The sequence below is a fragment of the Mytilus galloprovincialis genome, chromosome 7 (assembly GCF_965363235.1).
Source record: "Mytilus galloprovincialis chromosome 7, xbMytGall1.hap1.1, whole genome shotgun sequence".
Classification (NCBI taxonomy): Eukaryota; Metazoa; Mollusca; class Bivalvia; order Mytilida; family Mytilidae; genus Mytilus; species Mytilus galloprovincialis.
Window position 1 is genome coordinate 28,499,589 of NC_134844.1, and position 16,423 is coordinate 28,516,011.

Here is a 16,423-nt window from a genome sequence, read left to right on the forward strand (position 1 = left end):
ATTAAGGGTTATGATACAAACAGAAAAGACAGAATTGGAAAATCTGGCGGTGGGTTTTTAATTTATATTTCTAACATGTTAACCACAATAAGACGACATGATTTGGAAAATGATGATATAGAATCAATGTGGATCGAAATTATTTTTGTTCATCAAAAACCTATATTAATTGGTAACATTTATAGACCACCAAAAAGTAATGCAGAGTGGGTTACAAAATTTGAATTAATGTTAACAAATGTCGATATTGAAGATAAGGAAATGATTATTTTGGGTGACTTTAATATTAATTTGTCGTCGAGAAAGATTCCAGCTAAATGGTCACATTTAAAAAACATTTTTAACTTGTCTCAAATAGTCTCAGTTCCTACTCCAGTCACACAAACATCTTCCTCTTTGGTAGACCATATATATAGCAATGAACCACATAATATTCATTTTATATCTGTTCCGAAGTATTCTATCAGTGACCATTATCCAGTATGCATTTCTCACAAAAGAGGGTTAAAATCGAAAAAGAAAATTCATGAATATATTACGTTCAGATCTACTAAACATTTTAATGAAAATGATTTTGTCAATGACATATCACAGTGTTCATTTAATTGTGTATTAGAAATTGATGACCCCGAAGAAGCACTGTTGTCTTTTTTGAATATTTTTACTAAAGTATTAAATCATCATGCTCCACTCATTAAAAAGAGAGTAAAACGTTTGTATCAAAATGAGTGGATGAATGATGAAATTCTAGATAGCATGAGAAAACGTAATTTTTATCATAAGAAAAAAGATATGTATAGTTATAGACATTGGAGAAATAAAGTCAAATATCTCATCGAAAACTCTAAACAAAAAAATTATTATACCAATATCATAGAACAAAAAAAGAACAACAGCAGTAAATTATGGAAGCACCTACATACTGTCAGCGGTACCGACAATCATACCAGTATAAAAATCATAAGTGATTGTAACAAAAAGGAAATTTTAGAACCAAAAGGCATTGCTGATGTTTTTAATGCTTATTTCACAAATATCACAGATAATCTTAATAAATATCAAAACATCTACAATTCTAGTAGTTGTTTTAACAAACTTGGTGATTTTATATCGGGTCATGTACCAGATGACGTGTATTTTTCTATACCACTTATGAGTTATGATTTTGTGTGTTTACAACTAAAAGCACTAGATGAATCAAAAGCAACAGGCCTTGATACCATAAGTGCAAAATTTTTAAAGATGTCTTCTCATGCTATTTCACTACCACTTTGTTATATTTTTAATTTGAGTATCAAAACATGTATTTTTCCATCCTCATTTAAACTGGCAAAAGTCATACCAGCTTATAAGAACAAAGGCTCAAAACAGGATGTTTTTAATTATAGACCAATTGCAATTTTACCACTCATTTCTAAAATCCTTGAAAAACATGTGAAAACACACTTAGTAAAATATCTTAATAAATACAAGTTATTGTATAGAATGCAGTCAGGCTTTCGTGCAAACCATTCTTGTCAAACTGCTTTAACAGCTTTAATAGATAAATGGCTTAAAGCCATTGATGATGGCGATCTTGTTGGAGCAGTATTTCTAGATCTAGCAAAAGCCTTTGATCTTCTCAATCATGAACTGCTTATTCAAAAATTAAACAAATACAAATTAGCTTATACTTCATTACGTTGGTTTACATCATATTTGGCTGACAGATATCAGAAAGTATCTATTTGAAATACATTTTCAGACGTACAAAAACAAAAAACGGGTGTACCTCAAGGATCCGTATTAGGACCAGTGTTGTTTTTAATTTTTATTAATGATCTTCCTTTGTCTAATCCTAATCATAACACCGATTTATTTGCTGATGATATCACCATATCAGTCATTGGACAAAACAAAAGTTGCATCAGTCAAAAACTTAATACGGTTTTACAAGATATTTTTCGCTGGTGTGATGACAATAAAATGGCTGTAAATGTATCTAAAACGAAAGCTATATGCATTGGATCTAAACAAAAGCTTTCCGTTACATCAAATGAAAACATTAATCTTGCTTTAAATGGACAACAAATTATAGAAAGTACATGTGAAAAAGTTCTAGGTGTTTTTATTGATGCATCTCTATCTTGGTCTTCTCATATCGATTATATAATCAAAAAAGTTAACTCTTCTTTAGCTTTACTAAAAAGGATAAAGAAATATCTAAATCATAAAGCTAGACAAATGAACTATAACGCTTACGTTTTACCTCACTTAGATTATTGTTGTTCAATATGGGGAAACTGTAAAAACTTTCTATTAGATAGTTTACTAAAACTGCAAAAAAGGGCAGCAAGAATAATTTTAGACGAACATGATTACACCAAACCTTCAAGAGAATTATTTCACGAATGTAACATTGTGCCAATCACACAAAGAATACTTTATCACAAATCATTACTAATGTATAAGGCAAAACATGGCTTAGCTCCAAAATATATGTCCAGTCTTATTGTATCAGCTTCTGCAAACCAAAAATATAATACGAGATTTTCATCCTCAGATAATTTTATTATTCCAAAACCAAATACAGAGTTGTATAAGTCTAGTTTCTCGTACAATGGACCAAAAGTGTGGAATGCTCTTCCTAATTCAATAAAAAAATCAAATACAGTATCCGAATTTAAACATAAATACAAATCTATGTACTTTTAACATTACCATCATATTTTTACTGTAATGCCATATCATAATTGTTTATTGTATTTTAAATTGTACATAATCTTTATTTACCATTATTATTGATGCATTGTTTATTTGTAATGTAATTATTATTGTATTAAGAGAGCCTTATTGAAAATTGGTGTAATCCAAATGAGTTACTCTCTCTAAATAAAGATATTATTATTATTATTATACTGTAATTCAGTGGTTGTCGTTTGTTGTATTTCACATAGACATGAAATCGACACTGTAATTCAGTGGTTGTCGTTTGTCGTATTTCACATAGACATGAAATCGACACTGTAATTCAGTGGTTTTCGTTTGTTGTATTTCACAGAGACATGAAATCGACACTGTAATTCAGTGGTTTTCGTTTATTTTATTTCACATAGACATGAAATCGACACTGTAATTCAGTGGTTGTCGTTTGTTGTATTTCACATAGACATGAAATCGACACTGTAATTCAGTGGTTGTCGTTTGTTGTATTTCACATAGACATGAATCGACACTGTAATTCAGTGGTTGTCGTTTGTTGTATTTCACATAGACATGAAATCAACACTGTAATTCAGTGGTTTTAGTTTGTAGTATTTCACATAGACATGAAATCGACACAGAAATTCAGTGGTTGTCGTTTGTTGTATTTCACATAGACATGAAATCGACACTGTAATTCAGTGGTTGTCGATTGTTGTATTTCACATAGACATGAAATCGACACTGTAATTCAGTGGTTGTCGTTTGTTATATTTCACATAGACATGAAATCGACACTGTAATTCAGTGGTTGTCGTTTGTTGTATTTCACATAGACATGAAATCGACACTGTAATTCAGTGGTTGTCGTTTGTTGTATTTCACAGAGACATGAAATCGACACTGTAAGTCAGTGGTTGTCGTTTGTTTTATTTCACATAGACATGAAATCGACACTGCAATTCAGTGGTTGTCGTTTGTTGTATTTCACATAGACATGAAATCAACACTGTAATTTAGTGGTTGTCGTTTGTTGTATTTCACATAGACATGAAATCGACACTGTAATTCAGTGGTTGTCGTTTGTTGTATTTCACAGAAACATGAAATCGACACTGTAATTCAGTGGTTGTCGTTTGTTCTATTTCACATAGACATGAAATCGACACTGTAATTCAGTGGTTGTCGTTTGTTGTATTTCACATAGACATGAACTCAACACTGTAATTCAGTGGTTGTCGTTTGTTGTATTTCACATAGACATGAAATCGACACTGTAATTCAGTGGTTGTCGTTTGTTGTATTTCACATAGACATGAAATCGACACTGTAATTCAGTGGTTGTCGTTCGTTGTATTTCACATAGACATGAAATCGACACTGTAATTCAGTGGTTGTCGTTCGTTGTATTTCACATAGACATGAAATCGACACTGTAATTGAGTGGTTGTCGATTGCTGTATTTCACATAGACATGAAATCGACACTGTAATTCAGTGGTTGTCGTTTGTTGTATTTCACATAGACAAGAAATCGACACTGTAATTCAGTGGTTGTCGTTTGTTGTATTTCACATAGACATGAAATCGACACTGTAATTCAGTGGTTGTCGTTCGTTGTATTTCACATAGACATGAAATCGACACTGTAATTCAGTGGTTGTCGTTCGTTGTATTTCACATAGACATGAAATCGACACTGTAATTCAGTGGTTGTCGATTGTTGTATTTCACATAGACATGAAATTGACACTGTAATTCAGTGGTTGTCGATTGTTGTATTTCACATAGACATGAAATCGACACTGTAATTCAGTGGTTGTCGTTTGTTGTATTTCACATAGACATGAAATCGACACTGTAATTCAGTGGTTGTCGTTTGTTGTATTTCACATAGACATGAAATCGACACTGTAATTCAGTGGTTGTCGTTCGTTGTATTTCACATAGACATGAAATCGACACTGTAATTCAGTGGTTGTCGTTCGTTGTATTTCACATAGACATGAAATCGACACTGTAATTCAGTGGTTGTCGTTTGTTGTATTTCACATAGACATGAAATCGACACTGTAATTCAGTGGTTGTCGATTGTTGTATTTCACATAGACATGAAATCGACACTGTAATTCAGTGGTTGTCGTTTGTTGTATTTCACATAGACATGAAATCGACACTGTAATTCAGTGGTTGTCGTTTGTTGTATTTCACATAGACATGAAATCGACACTGTAATTCAGTGGTTGTCGTTCGCTGTATTTCACATAGACATGAAATCGACAATGTAATTCAGTGGTTGTTGTTTGTTGTATTTCACATAGACATGAAATCGACACTGTAATTCAGTGGTTGTCGATTGTTGTATTTCACATAGACATGAAATCGACACTATAATTCAGTGGTTGTCGTTTGTTGTATTTCACATAGACATGCAATCGACACTGTAATTCAGTTGTTGTCGTTTGTTGTATTTCACAGAGACATGAAATCGACACTGTAAGTCAGTGGTTGTCGTTTGTTTTATTTCACATAGACATGAAATCGACACTGCAATTCAGTGGTTGTCGTTTGTTGTATTTCACATAGACATGAAATCGACACTGTAATTTAGTGGTTGTCGTTTGTTGTATTTCACATAGACATGAAATCGACACTGTAATTCAGTGGTTGTCGTTTGTTGTATTTCACAGAAACATGAAATCGACACTGTAATTCAGTGGTTGTCGTTTGTTCTATTTCACATAGACATGAAATCGACACTGTAATTCAGTGGTTGTCGTTTGTTGTATTTCACATAGACATGAAATCGACACTGTAATTCAGTGGTTGTCGTTTGTTGTATTTCACATAGACATGAAATCGACACTGTAATTCAGTGGTTGTCGTTTGTTGTATTTCACATAGACATGAAATCGACACTGTAATTCAGTGGTTGTCGTTCGTTGTATTTCACATAGACATGAAATCGACACTGTAATTCAGTGGTTGTCGTTCGTTGTATTTCACATAGACATGAAATCGACACTGTAATTCAGTGGTTGTCGATTGCTGTATTTCACATAGACATGAAATCGACACTGTAATTCAGTGGTTGTCGTTTGTTGTATTTCACATAGACATGAAATCGACACTGTAATTCAGTGGTTGTCGTTTGTTGTATTTCACATAGACATGACATCGACACTGTAATTCAGTGGTTGTCGATCGTTGTATTTCACATAGACATGACATCGACACTGTAATTCAGTGGTTGTCGTTCGTTGTATTTCACATAGACATGACATCGACACTGTAATTCAGTGGTTGTCGATTGTTGTATTTCACATAGACATGAAATCGACACTGTAATTCAGTGGTTGTCGATTGTTGTTTTTCACATAGACATGAAATCGACACTGTAATTCAGTGGTTGTCGTTTGTTGTATTTCACATAGACATGAAATCGACACTGTAATTCAGTGGTTGTCGTTTGTTGTATTTCACATAGACATGAAATCGACACTGTAATTCAGTGGTTGTCGATTGTTGTATTTCACATAGACATGAAATCGACACTGTAATTCAGTGGTTGTCGATTGTTGTATTTCACATAGACATGAAATCGACACTGTAATTCAGTGGTTGTCGTTTGTTGTATTTCACATAGACATGAAATCGACACTGTAATTCAGTGGTTGTCGTTCGTTGTATTTCACATAGACATGAAATCGACACTGTAATTCAGTGGTTGTCGTTTGTTGTATTTCACATAGACATGAAATCGACACTGTAATTCAGTGGTTGTCGATTGTTGTATTTCACATAGACATGAAATCGACACTGTAATTCAGTGGTTGTCGTTTGTTGTATTTCACATAGACATGAAATCGACACTGTAATTCAGTGGTTGTCGTTTGTCGTATTTCACATAGACATGAAATCGACACTGTAATTCAGTGGTTCATTCGGTGTAATTCGTTTGTTGTATTTCAGAGAGACATGAAATCGACACTGTAATTCAGTGGTTGTCGTTTGTCGTATTTCACATAGACATGAAATCGACACTGTAATTCAGTGGTTTTCGTTTGTTGTATTTCAGAGAGACATGAAATCGACACTGTAATTCAGTGGTTTTCGTTTGTTTTATTTCACATAGACATGAAATCGACACTGTAATTCAGTGGTTGTCGTTTGTTGTATTTCACATAGACATGAAATCGACACTGTAATTCAGTGGTTGTCGTTTGTTGTATTTCACATAGACATGAATCGACACTGTAATTCAGTGGTTGTCGTTTGTTGTATTTCACATAGACATGAAATCGACACTGTAATTGAGTGGTTGTCGTATGTTGTTTTTCACATAGACATGAAATCAACACTGTAATTCAGTGGTTGTCGTTTGTTTATGTGCTACATATTTGTGTTTCGTTCATTTTTTTGTACATAAATAAGGCCGTAAGTTTTCTTGTCTGAATTGTTTTACATTGTCATTTCTCATTTTTCAGTTGTTGAAGACCGTACGGTGACCTATAGTTGTTAACTTCTGGGTCATTTTTGTCTCTTGTGGAGAGTTGTCTCATTAGCAATCATACCACATCTTCTTTTTTTATATTCATTTAAATGAAAAGCATTATTTGTTTTATACTTGATAGTTTAACTTAATAAAGAGAAAGGATATAGATGTTTTACATGCAGGATGCAACAACTTAATAAAATTGTTTTTTATATATGCCAGTAAGGGTTTTAACGTCCTTGATGGTATTGGATATGTTCTTAATGATGTAACTACAACCCTCTTCCCTTTCCACGAATGGAGCCTACCGAATAAGACGGGTTTGTAATTACGTAATAACACGAGCAACACGACGGGTGCACATGTGGAGCAGGATCTGCTTTCCATTTCGTAGCACCTGAGAACACCCCTAGTTTACGATTGGGTTCGTGTTGCTTAGACTTTAGTTTTCTATGTTTCTTTATTTTGTATGTCTGAGGTCGTGTCGTAACATAATTCAAGGCGAAAGACAATTCACATTAATAAAACAAATTGATATTTAATGTAAAGGTTTGCATTTGTATGTCTGCGATTAAAATTTAAAATCAAATCAAATGCAGAGTACAATTATGTTGATTTAGTTTACCGGATATAGAAATATTACAACGTTAGCAGGGCAATAATCTTAAGTGACAACAATGCATGTTAATGACTTAGATATAAAAGTACCACTGTAATAGAAACACATATAAGGAAAACAACTGAAACAAATATTAGTAGGTTTTAGTAATGCCAAACGATTTTTTTTTGTCGACAGTCTTCGTAATTTCACCAGCCGCATCATTCGTTTGACTGTTTGACACATTTGAGAATAAAAATACGAATCAAAGCAACTGTTAGAACATAATACTACTACGTAGATTGTTTTTGTTGAGTTGATATAAGAATGATTGATTGACACAAATAATTGTTATTGCGTTTGATAAACACGTATGGCGACGATAACACCAACTGTAATTATTCCGAATATAACTGAGCCAATAATCATGGATAGTGCAAGACTATTTTTCGTTCTGGCTTCTTCGAAATCTCCCTTTGCTCTCGCATCATTTGCCTGTTAGATAAAAATATACCATTGTGACTATTATGAAGAATCATATAACAATAAAACTTTGTGTAAACAAAAGAGGGAATGCACAAGTTTAAAAAAATAAAAATATCAAGAATGATAGGTTTTTAATTGTTTTGTCCCCAATAAAAAAATGAAATTCTATTATTTAATAAAAAAAAAAACACGGCAAAGATATTCCGAACGCACATTAGTCTTTGCTGTAGGAAGTAAATTTTTAGTTTGCAAGTATCCTTATTTTGAGTTAAAATTTTAAGATGTAGTCAGTTTGGTTATGAGTGCTTTAAGATCATATGTTTGAATCATTTATGAATATGTAAATTTTTCACTAATTAACAAACTATTTCATATAATAATAATTTAAAAATAAATGCTCTCAAAAGGTACATAAACTTTGGTGCATTTATTCATACATTTATGCATTATCTTGTTGGGTTATTGCAAACTAAATTGTTGACGGAAAAATTGTTCATGGTGGTGTTGCAACTAAATGAAACATCATCCATCATCACATTAGCACACAAATAGTCCTTCTAGAGGTCAACTAACTGTCATTTATGGATGCAGGCTTCTATTAATAGATATACCAAGCTATCAAATGCCATGACACTAAACGTGTAAAAAATATCTCCTTTCAATGTTCTTATAGCTTACTAGCATAATATATACTTCTTTTGACATAGATTATAGACATTTTACTGTCATTGTTTGTACAATACTATAGTATATAAACCGTGGTCTTATTGATTAAAAATTTGTTCTGATAACAAAACACTTACACTATTTGCGGCGTACATAGCAATCAATCCTAACGGCCAGCAACAACAAAGGCATGCAAAAATTGCAGAACACATATAGTCACTTGGTTCTGATTCATGTCCTCTATCAATCTGAAAAAAAAAAAATTTCTCCGTTGAGATTCAGACCGTAACGTAATGGTGAGCTGAACATTGCGACATAGAGTACCAACATTTTAAACGAAAACATTTCTTTTATGTGACGTTTACATTTTCTGAAGCCCAGCACTCGAAACAAGGAATGTGTTTTTTTCAATTTGATCGATGCTTTTTGCGTTTTTTTGTACATCTTTATTTGTCTTGAGATTGTAACACAGTGATGACTATTGTAACCATATTTTGACTTTTTTACCGATTATGTCTGTTTTGTTCACTCTTCGTTGTTAAAATAACGGAATTTGATGCGACTGTCATTAAAGTGAGAGGTTTAGCGCTATAAAACCAAGTTCAATCCAACATTTTTCTACATTTGAAAATGCCTGTACCATGTCAGGAATATGACAGTTGTCCATCAGTTTGATGTGTTTTATCCTTTGATTTTGCCTTTGATTAGGGACTAACCGTTTTGAATTTTCCTCGGAGTTCAGTATTTTTGTGATTTTACTTTTTTCATATATTTCGAATAACAAAAATAAACCCAATTTTATTTTTAAGCAGACATATACCAATAGCGTTCATGCTTATGCAAATACATGGAAAAATGAACATATTTGACAAATGTTTTATGCATTTACGACTTTGTTTTAATTCTTATCAATGGAGAATTTGAAATATCATTAGTTTCAGATACTTATGATCCAATAATCAACCTTGTCATATATTTCATCTTGATATTACTATCTCATTACATTACGTGCAGCCGAAAGAGGAGACATACTCCAGCGGCTCATCCCTACTTCTCATTACAAGGTAAGTGCACCCTTCCCGATATTTCAACAGATCACTTATTTATAATTGTTGAGATGTTTGGATTTATTTTTACATCACTGTTCCACTGTTTATTAGTTTTGTTGTTTGTCAGATTTTTTTTTTTCATTTTATGCAATGGTGATGTGACTGTTGTCAGTTTATTTTTGACTTGCGAGTTTGAATCTCACTTTCGTATCTTTTGCCTGTCTTTTTAACTTTTTTTTTCTAGTTAAAAAATAAACAAAAGGGTTTGTAAAAATAAGGAAATGTGAAATGATTTCATATTAGCTGCCTTTCTACAGAAACCAAATGACGTGGAAGCTAGCAATTTATAATTACCTCCCCTCCAGTTTGAATTTGAGTTCTATAATACTGACTCTCGGGTGAAATATAGCGTTCAGTATTTTGCAGTTCGTCTGCATTCACTAGAATATGTCTGTCGCTGTATATCTGAGCTATAAAATGACAAATTATTCAAAGTAAGTAAACAGACAGATAAATATTGAATTGACACTAGAAGCAAATAATGTAATAAAATGAATTAAAAACTAAATATGCTCTTAATTTCACGTTTGTAGCATTCTTTAGAAATAAGATAAAAACAAAAAAATAATTTGATCTGCAGTTCTTGTCAATGTTTGACTGATTCCCCCTTGACCTTGAACCATGTATATTTCATAACGCATGTCATTTGATTACAAAATTCTACAAAAAAAGTTTACATTTTTTATGTTCCTTCTAACTTTCAGATGTATAGTCATTCTAGTAGAAGGTCGGAAATTCATTATGAAGGTTTTAATTCAAAATCGTAAAAAAATATTATTTTCCAAATTTTTTTAAATTGCTAAATTTTGATTCTAGAATTGAATCTTTCTCTAGCCTTTTTACAATAAGCATTTCTTTTGAAAGATGTCAAAAAGAAAGCGATGTATGTAGCTTGTTCAGTATCTTCTTTTCGTTATATTAGTGTATGTTTTTCTTGTCTTCAAAAAGAGCAAAACCCACATAGACCAATTTTATTCTCGTAGTTGTAACCACAAGTTCATTGAAAGGTTTGGAAATGTTCTAACTTAAAGTTTAATGAAACTTTTATAATAGAAAAAAGGTATGGGTTATCCCTTTTATTGTTGTTCTTCATCTCAAAGTCACACATGTATGTAATATTCCGGTTATCTAATTGTTACATATCGCGGTTCTTCTGTTTAAGTACTTTTAAACGTCATACCTTGTGAGTGGCATCGTGATTAAAATAGCGTATATGAACTATAAAATAAAGACACAGTCGAATTCGTTAACCATATGTTAATAATGTAATTTTACAAATTGACTGAACTTACAAGTTTTATCTTAAAACTCAGACAGCAGCTAAATATGTTTGTTATCAGAAATAAACTTTATTAACATGGACAGTTCTATTAAGACACCGTTGAAATTTCTTTTAAAACATAGGTTATCAGTTAGAGCTATTGAAGAACTATTTGTTCCTGTTCTTTTAGGGTCACCAATCCACCATCCCATTACGTGAAAGAAAATTGCATAATGTAGACGGATTTGAAAAATTACTTAATAAAAATGACGTTCCGTGTGTTAAGAATACTATACACCAAAATCGCCACGAAAAAGATTCATGTATGTAAAAGTAGTTTTTTTTAAGAATTGGTCGACGGATGTAAGTTTGTCGGGTCTGCCTTTTCCTTTAAAAGGTTTTAATAAACTTTCGTCCGATTGTAAAATTTTCGGTGTTTCAAAAGTTAATAAATTGCCAGAGAGATAACTGACTTGACGATCATGCGTGTAAATTAAAAAAATATCTTTATTGAAATAGAAGCAAAGGAGTAGATTCAGTAAGACCCCTTTTTGGCCCCAAAATATATCAGTTTTTCAAAATTGTTATAATGTAAATTTTAAGCTATTTTTTGGTAAGTATAATACTTCTACTACATTAATATGGGTTGTTTTTGACAATAAAATGCACATATATCGGTTACTAGCAACATTAAGTCATGCTAAATTGATAAGATCTTCAGTATTCTATCATTTGAGTTAAATTCTAGACGGTTTTCGTCTTAAATGGAAGTGGCCGCATTCGTGTTCATTTATAATATTTAAATGAAAGTTGTATTTTATGATAATACATTACATATAAAAAGGTTGAGGATGAACACGGATGCGGCCACTTTCATTTTTGACAAAAACTATCTGAAAAGTGACATATTATGGCATATTTGATAGATTTTGTCATCTTTATGCTAGAATATGAACGTCTGAAATTACTAAATCAGTTTAAATCTTTTACACAAACTAATTGAATCGACTGAAGTAGCCACTTAGGTGTTTAAAAAGTGTACAAAATCTTTTATCAGATGAGCCTGAAATTTAAGGCCAAAATGGGCCCTTACCGGACCTACTCCTTCCACTAATCATCTGGTAAAATATTGGTTTTTTTTAACACCTCTTCATTTCTTGTTCGATATTTGCAATATATACCCCAAATAAAATATATTTTTGCTCTAAGTATTCTGAAGTTAAACGTGTAAATTGTTGGTTTTTTCAATATTTTGCACTGCTTACACACATATAAAAGCTAGTCTGTTATTAATCATACGTCATTAATCATCATTCCTTCCGTTATATTGCTTTGCCCTATCCCTATAATGCAACAACTATTTTCTTATCTGGGGGGGGGGGGGGGGGGGGGGTGGAGCCTGGGATTTTTATTGTGTTCATAATTTTTTTTTCCGAACCTTCCTCCGATAAACTATTTTTTTTCTTATGAGAAGGAAAGCAAATTTTTTTTCCCTAAAATGTGGAACAGAAATACATTTTTTTTCTCAAAACCATAAAATTTACATAAAATTCATTTTAATTTTTTAATTGATGTAAAATGTAAAATGGCTCTGTCTATATCCTGGCATTGGCTGTTGTCTCTGGGGTTTTTATTAGCCCACTTTCTACATTATGATATTCTCTGAGTCCGTCATACAGGTACCACAGTCCTTAAATTTTAATACTGCAATTGGAGTGGCCACCATTGCCATATGTTATGACAAAGAGTGAGTAGCTCCAAGTTATAAACATCCACTGATTCCAACTATGATAATTGACATTCCATTGAAAAAAGAGGTATAAAGAATGATACAGAATGATACAAAGGAAAATACTACTGGTATACAAGTCTGTGTCATACACAATCAGGGCTTCTTTGAAAGACTGTTTATGATACCATATCTATCCCTGTTATAAAATTACCATTTCATGTTTATAATAGTTGCAGTTTTAAGTATGTCTTAATGTAGTAGCATACATGCGGGAGATTTGGAATGCTTTTAAATATTTCTGGATCAAACACTATTACAGGAAAATACAAAAAGTAATAAAGGTATAAATAGAAATCTTAGGGTAATCTGTAGACTGTACAGATGTTTATAATCTGCTGTTTCACTGTCTCAACTGTTGTTATTTTCACTATTCTCAAATTCAGCAGTGCAAAAAAAAATTTCAAGCAGGTGACAGCATAAATTTTTTTCCAGCTACAGTGCAAAACATGATTTTTTTTCTGTCAGCTAGGCCATCAAAATATTTTTTTCAAAAAAATCCCAGCCCCCCAGATAAGAAAATGGTTGTTGCCTAAATTTACATCGATATTTACGGAAACCAGCGACTTACTATCGGATTTTTGCGATTGAAACGAACACGTATGTGCATTCTGCGTAAAAAATATTATAAAGTATCCAAACCATCTTGGTGATTTTATTCAAATAGTCATCAAAGGTACCAGGCTTTTAAATTGATACACCAGACGCGCGTTTCGTCTACGCAAGACTCATCAGTGATCGCTTAGATTAAAACAGTTGGTAAGGCAAAACAAGTACAACGTTTTAGAGCATTGAGAACCTAAAATTCCAAAAAGTTGTGCCAAATACTCTAAGGTAATCTACTAGTATGTCTGGGATAGGGAAATCCCTAGTGAAACGGATTAAACAAGATTGGTCATTTTGAAAAAAAACAACCTATTTGGTAATATAAATTGGGGTATTTGGTTTCTTCTTTTAATTATCTTGCTCAAGTCGAATTTTTTTCAGTTTCTCTATTTCGCACCATCTTTGTAGTATAAAGAAAGGAGGAAGCTTGTGATGTATAATAAGTCACTTACCAATTATTTCACTACTAAATATTAGAAAAGTATTTACCCATTATTCCAACATGTGTACGTCAAGCTAGTTAACAAGTAGAGGAAGTGGACAGAAAAACCCTCACTTGTGGTGAAATATAGATATTAACATAATTTCATTTGAAAGAAAATATCTCTTTTGTTCACCCACCTGAGACGAATTGTGAAATTTCCTTATTATACAGACAGGATCTTTTGTGCTCTGTTTGTTTTCAATAGGCTTTTAAACTAACCCATCCCTCTAACATTTAATGCTTTTTCCGTGACTTCTGTGTTAAACATCATTGATTGATGTCATTTAATAAAACAGGGATCTAATATCTCGTACACTTGCATTTTATTTAGAATATTAAAGTTTTAACGATCACAATACGGCAAATAGAAAAGTCAAATTATCATGTTATACACCAGTAGTTTTAGATGTATTTTGACAAGATCTTTGTGCAATAATCATGTTTTGTGCATTTTGATCAAATTTAGCAAACTGTGTTTTGAAACAAAAATCTTTTTTTATGATGATAACTCCTTTTTAGTTGTTGTTACTTTTCATGTTAAAATATTTTTATCCAAATTGATCAAATAGTTAATTCCGCTTTTTATTTCAACTGGTCGAAAGAGCCAGTGTAAGCTCTGGCCATTACTTGTCGTCCATCGTATATCGTCGTCCGTCGGTGTCGTTATCCGTCGTCTTTAAATTTTTTACAAGGATCACTTGTTTAAAACTACACTTTTTTATAGTACTTTTTTGCATCTTTAAGAATCTTTAATAATACTTCCTATTAAAAAGCAAATTTCAACAACTAATTTCCACTTAAAAACTATCTTACAATAAATCTTGTTTAAATAACGATAGATCATTGTTGTATTCACTTTGAAAAAGAAGACATCGTTCTTTGGACACATTTTAACCTTTTCACGGAATATTTGGATTGCTAAACGTATTTTAAATAACAAATTCATCACAACACATAATTGAAAAACTGTAAATATATAAATTAACAAATGGAAACCCATGGAAAATATCACTACAAATGTCATTGCTCTTTCAATTCACTTATCTTTCACGTTTTCCACGTGCTGTTTTAATAATATTTTTATTTTTTTTACAAATTTCATGGTCCGGTAAACCTTGGCATCCAACTGGAAAGTTGGTTACAAATTTCATGGTCCGGTAAACCTCGGCATCCAACTGGAAAGTTGGTTACAAATTTCATGGTCCGGTAAACCTCGGTAAACCTCGGCATCCAACTGGAAAGTTGGTAAGCAAGTAACCACTGTAAGAAATATTATTTGTCGATAATATGCTATAGATGTGTCATCATTACAAAAATATACCCGTAACCATGTTCATGGTAAACAAACGCATATGTTTCTTTCTGCATTGACTGAAATTTTTCCTAGTAAAATAACTGTGTGGTTGCGTGAAAATAAAAGAAGTCAAATAAGCACTTTTTTCAGAAGAAATAAAAAAATTGTTGCAGTAAAATTTCGTAGATGATGAACTGAAATTCGATTGAAAATATGTCAATTACAATACTAGACATCGGGTACACACATCCTATTGATATCTGAAATTCATAAAAACATAAACAATGTCTGCGTCCTGTACTGAACTTTTAACAGGAAAAGGAAAGTTTTAAGTTGTTTATTAATAGAATTCAATTACTGGGAATTATTAAAATGATTAAGACTGCATAATCTGAAATTAAAAATACTTAAATACTAGTTTACTTACCCATTGTTTCACAATTAACTTAAGTATATCTTATTGAATTGATTTTATGATATTCAAGTGAGAAAACAAGATTTACTTCCTTATTTTCATTTTAAATTACCTTGACCTTTCCACACTTTGATTGTGTCAGCTTCAACAATTCGTGAACGGATATTTTCACTCGACGCCCTTCTTTGCAGAACGTGCGTTGCTCATGTATTGTTAGTAAGATATCGTCCAGAATATGTTTATTGTAGTGACTTTTACAAATGTTTTAGTTAATATTGAATCCCGAGTGAGTTTTGAACATCAGTTTGAAGCATATAGAAATAAGGAGATTAGGTATGATTGTCAATGAGAAAAACCAATACGTATAGTTGGTAATTCATTAACTTAAAAACACCATAAAACAAAAATCTGAATTTAAATCTGCAGTTTATGTCATAAACTGTACCATTCCATAACACTGGAATGTCGATTAAGCGTTTAATTTGATAATAAAATTTCTTTCATATAGTTTTCTGTTTGATAATCTCTCTATTTTAAGC

At 32.0% G+C, this 16,423-nt stretch overlaps 1 long non-coding RNA gene across 3 annotated transcripts; it reads right to left on the minus strand.

Annotated features, from left to right (window-relative positions):
* Nucleotides 1–7,777: 7,777 nt before the first annotated feature.
* LOC143082699 (uncharacterized) lies at nt 7,778–16,006 on the minus strand. 3 transcript variants are annotated; one of them, XR_012980449.1, is made up of 4 exons: nt 15,897–16,006; nt 10,330–10,445; nt 9,064–9,174; nt 7,778–8,269 (listed from the first exon to the last, which is right to left on the minus strand). It is a non-coding gene; the product is annotated as an uncharacterized LOC143082699 (long non-coding RNA). The 3 variants fall into 3 exon arrangements; XR_012980451.1 differs by lacking the exon at nt 15,897–16,006 and adding an exon at nt 15,694–15,792; XR_012980450.1 differs by lacking the exon at nt 15,897–16,006 and adding an exon at nt 14,181–14,302.
* Nucleotides 16,007–16,423: the final 417 nt, after the last annotated feature.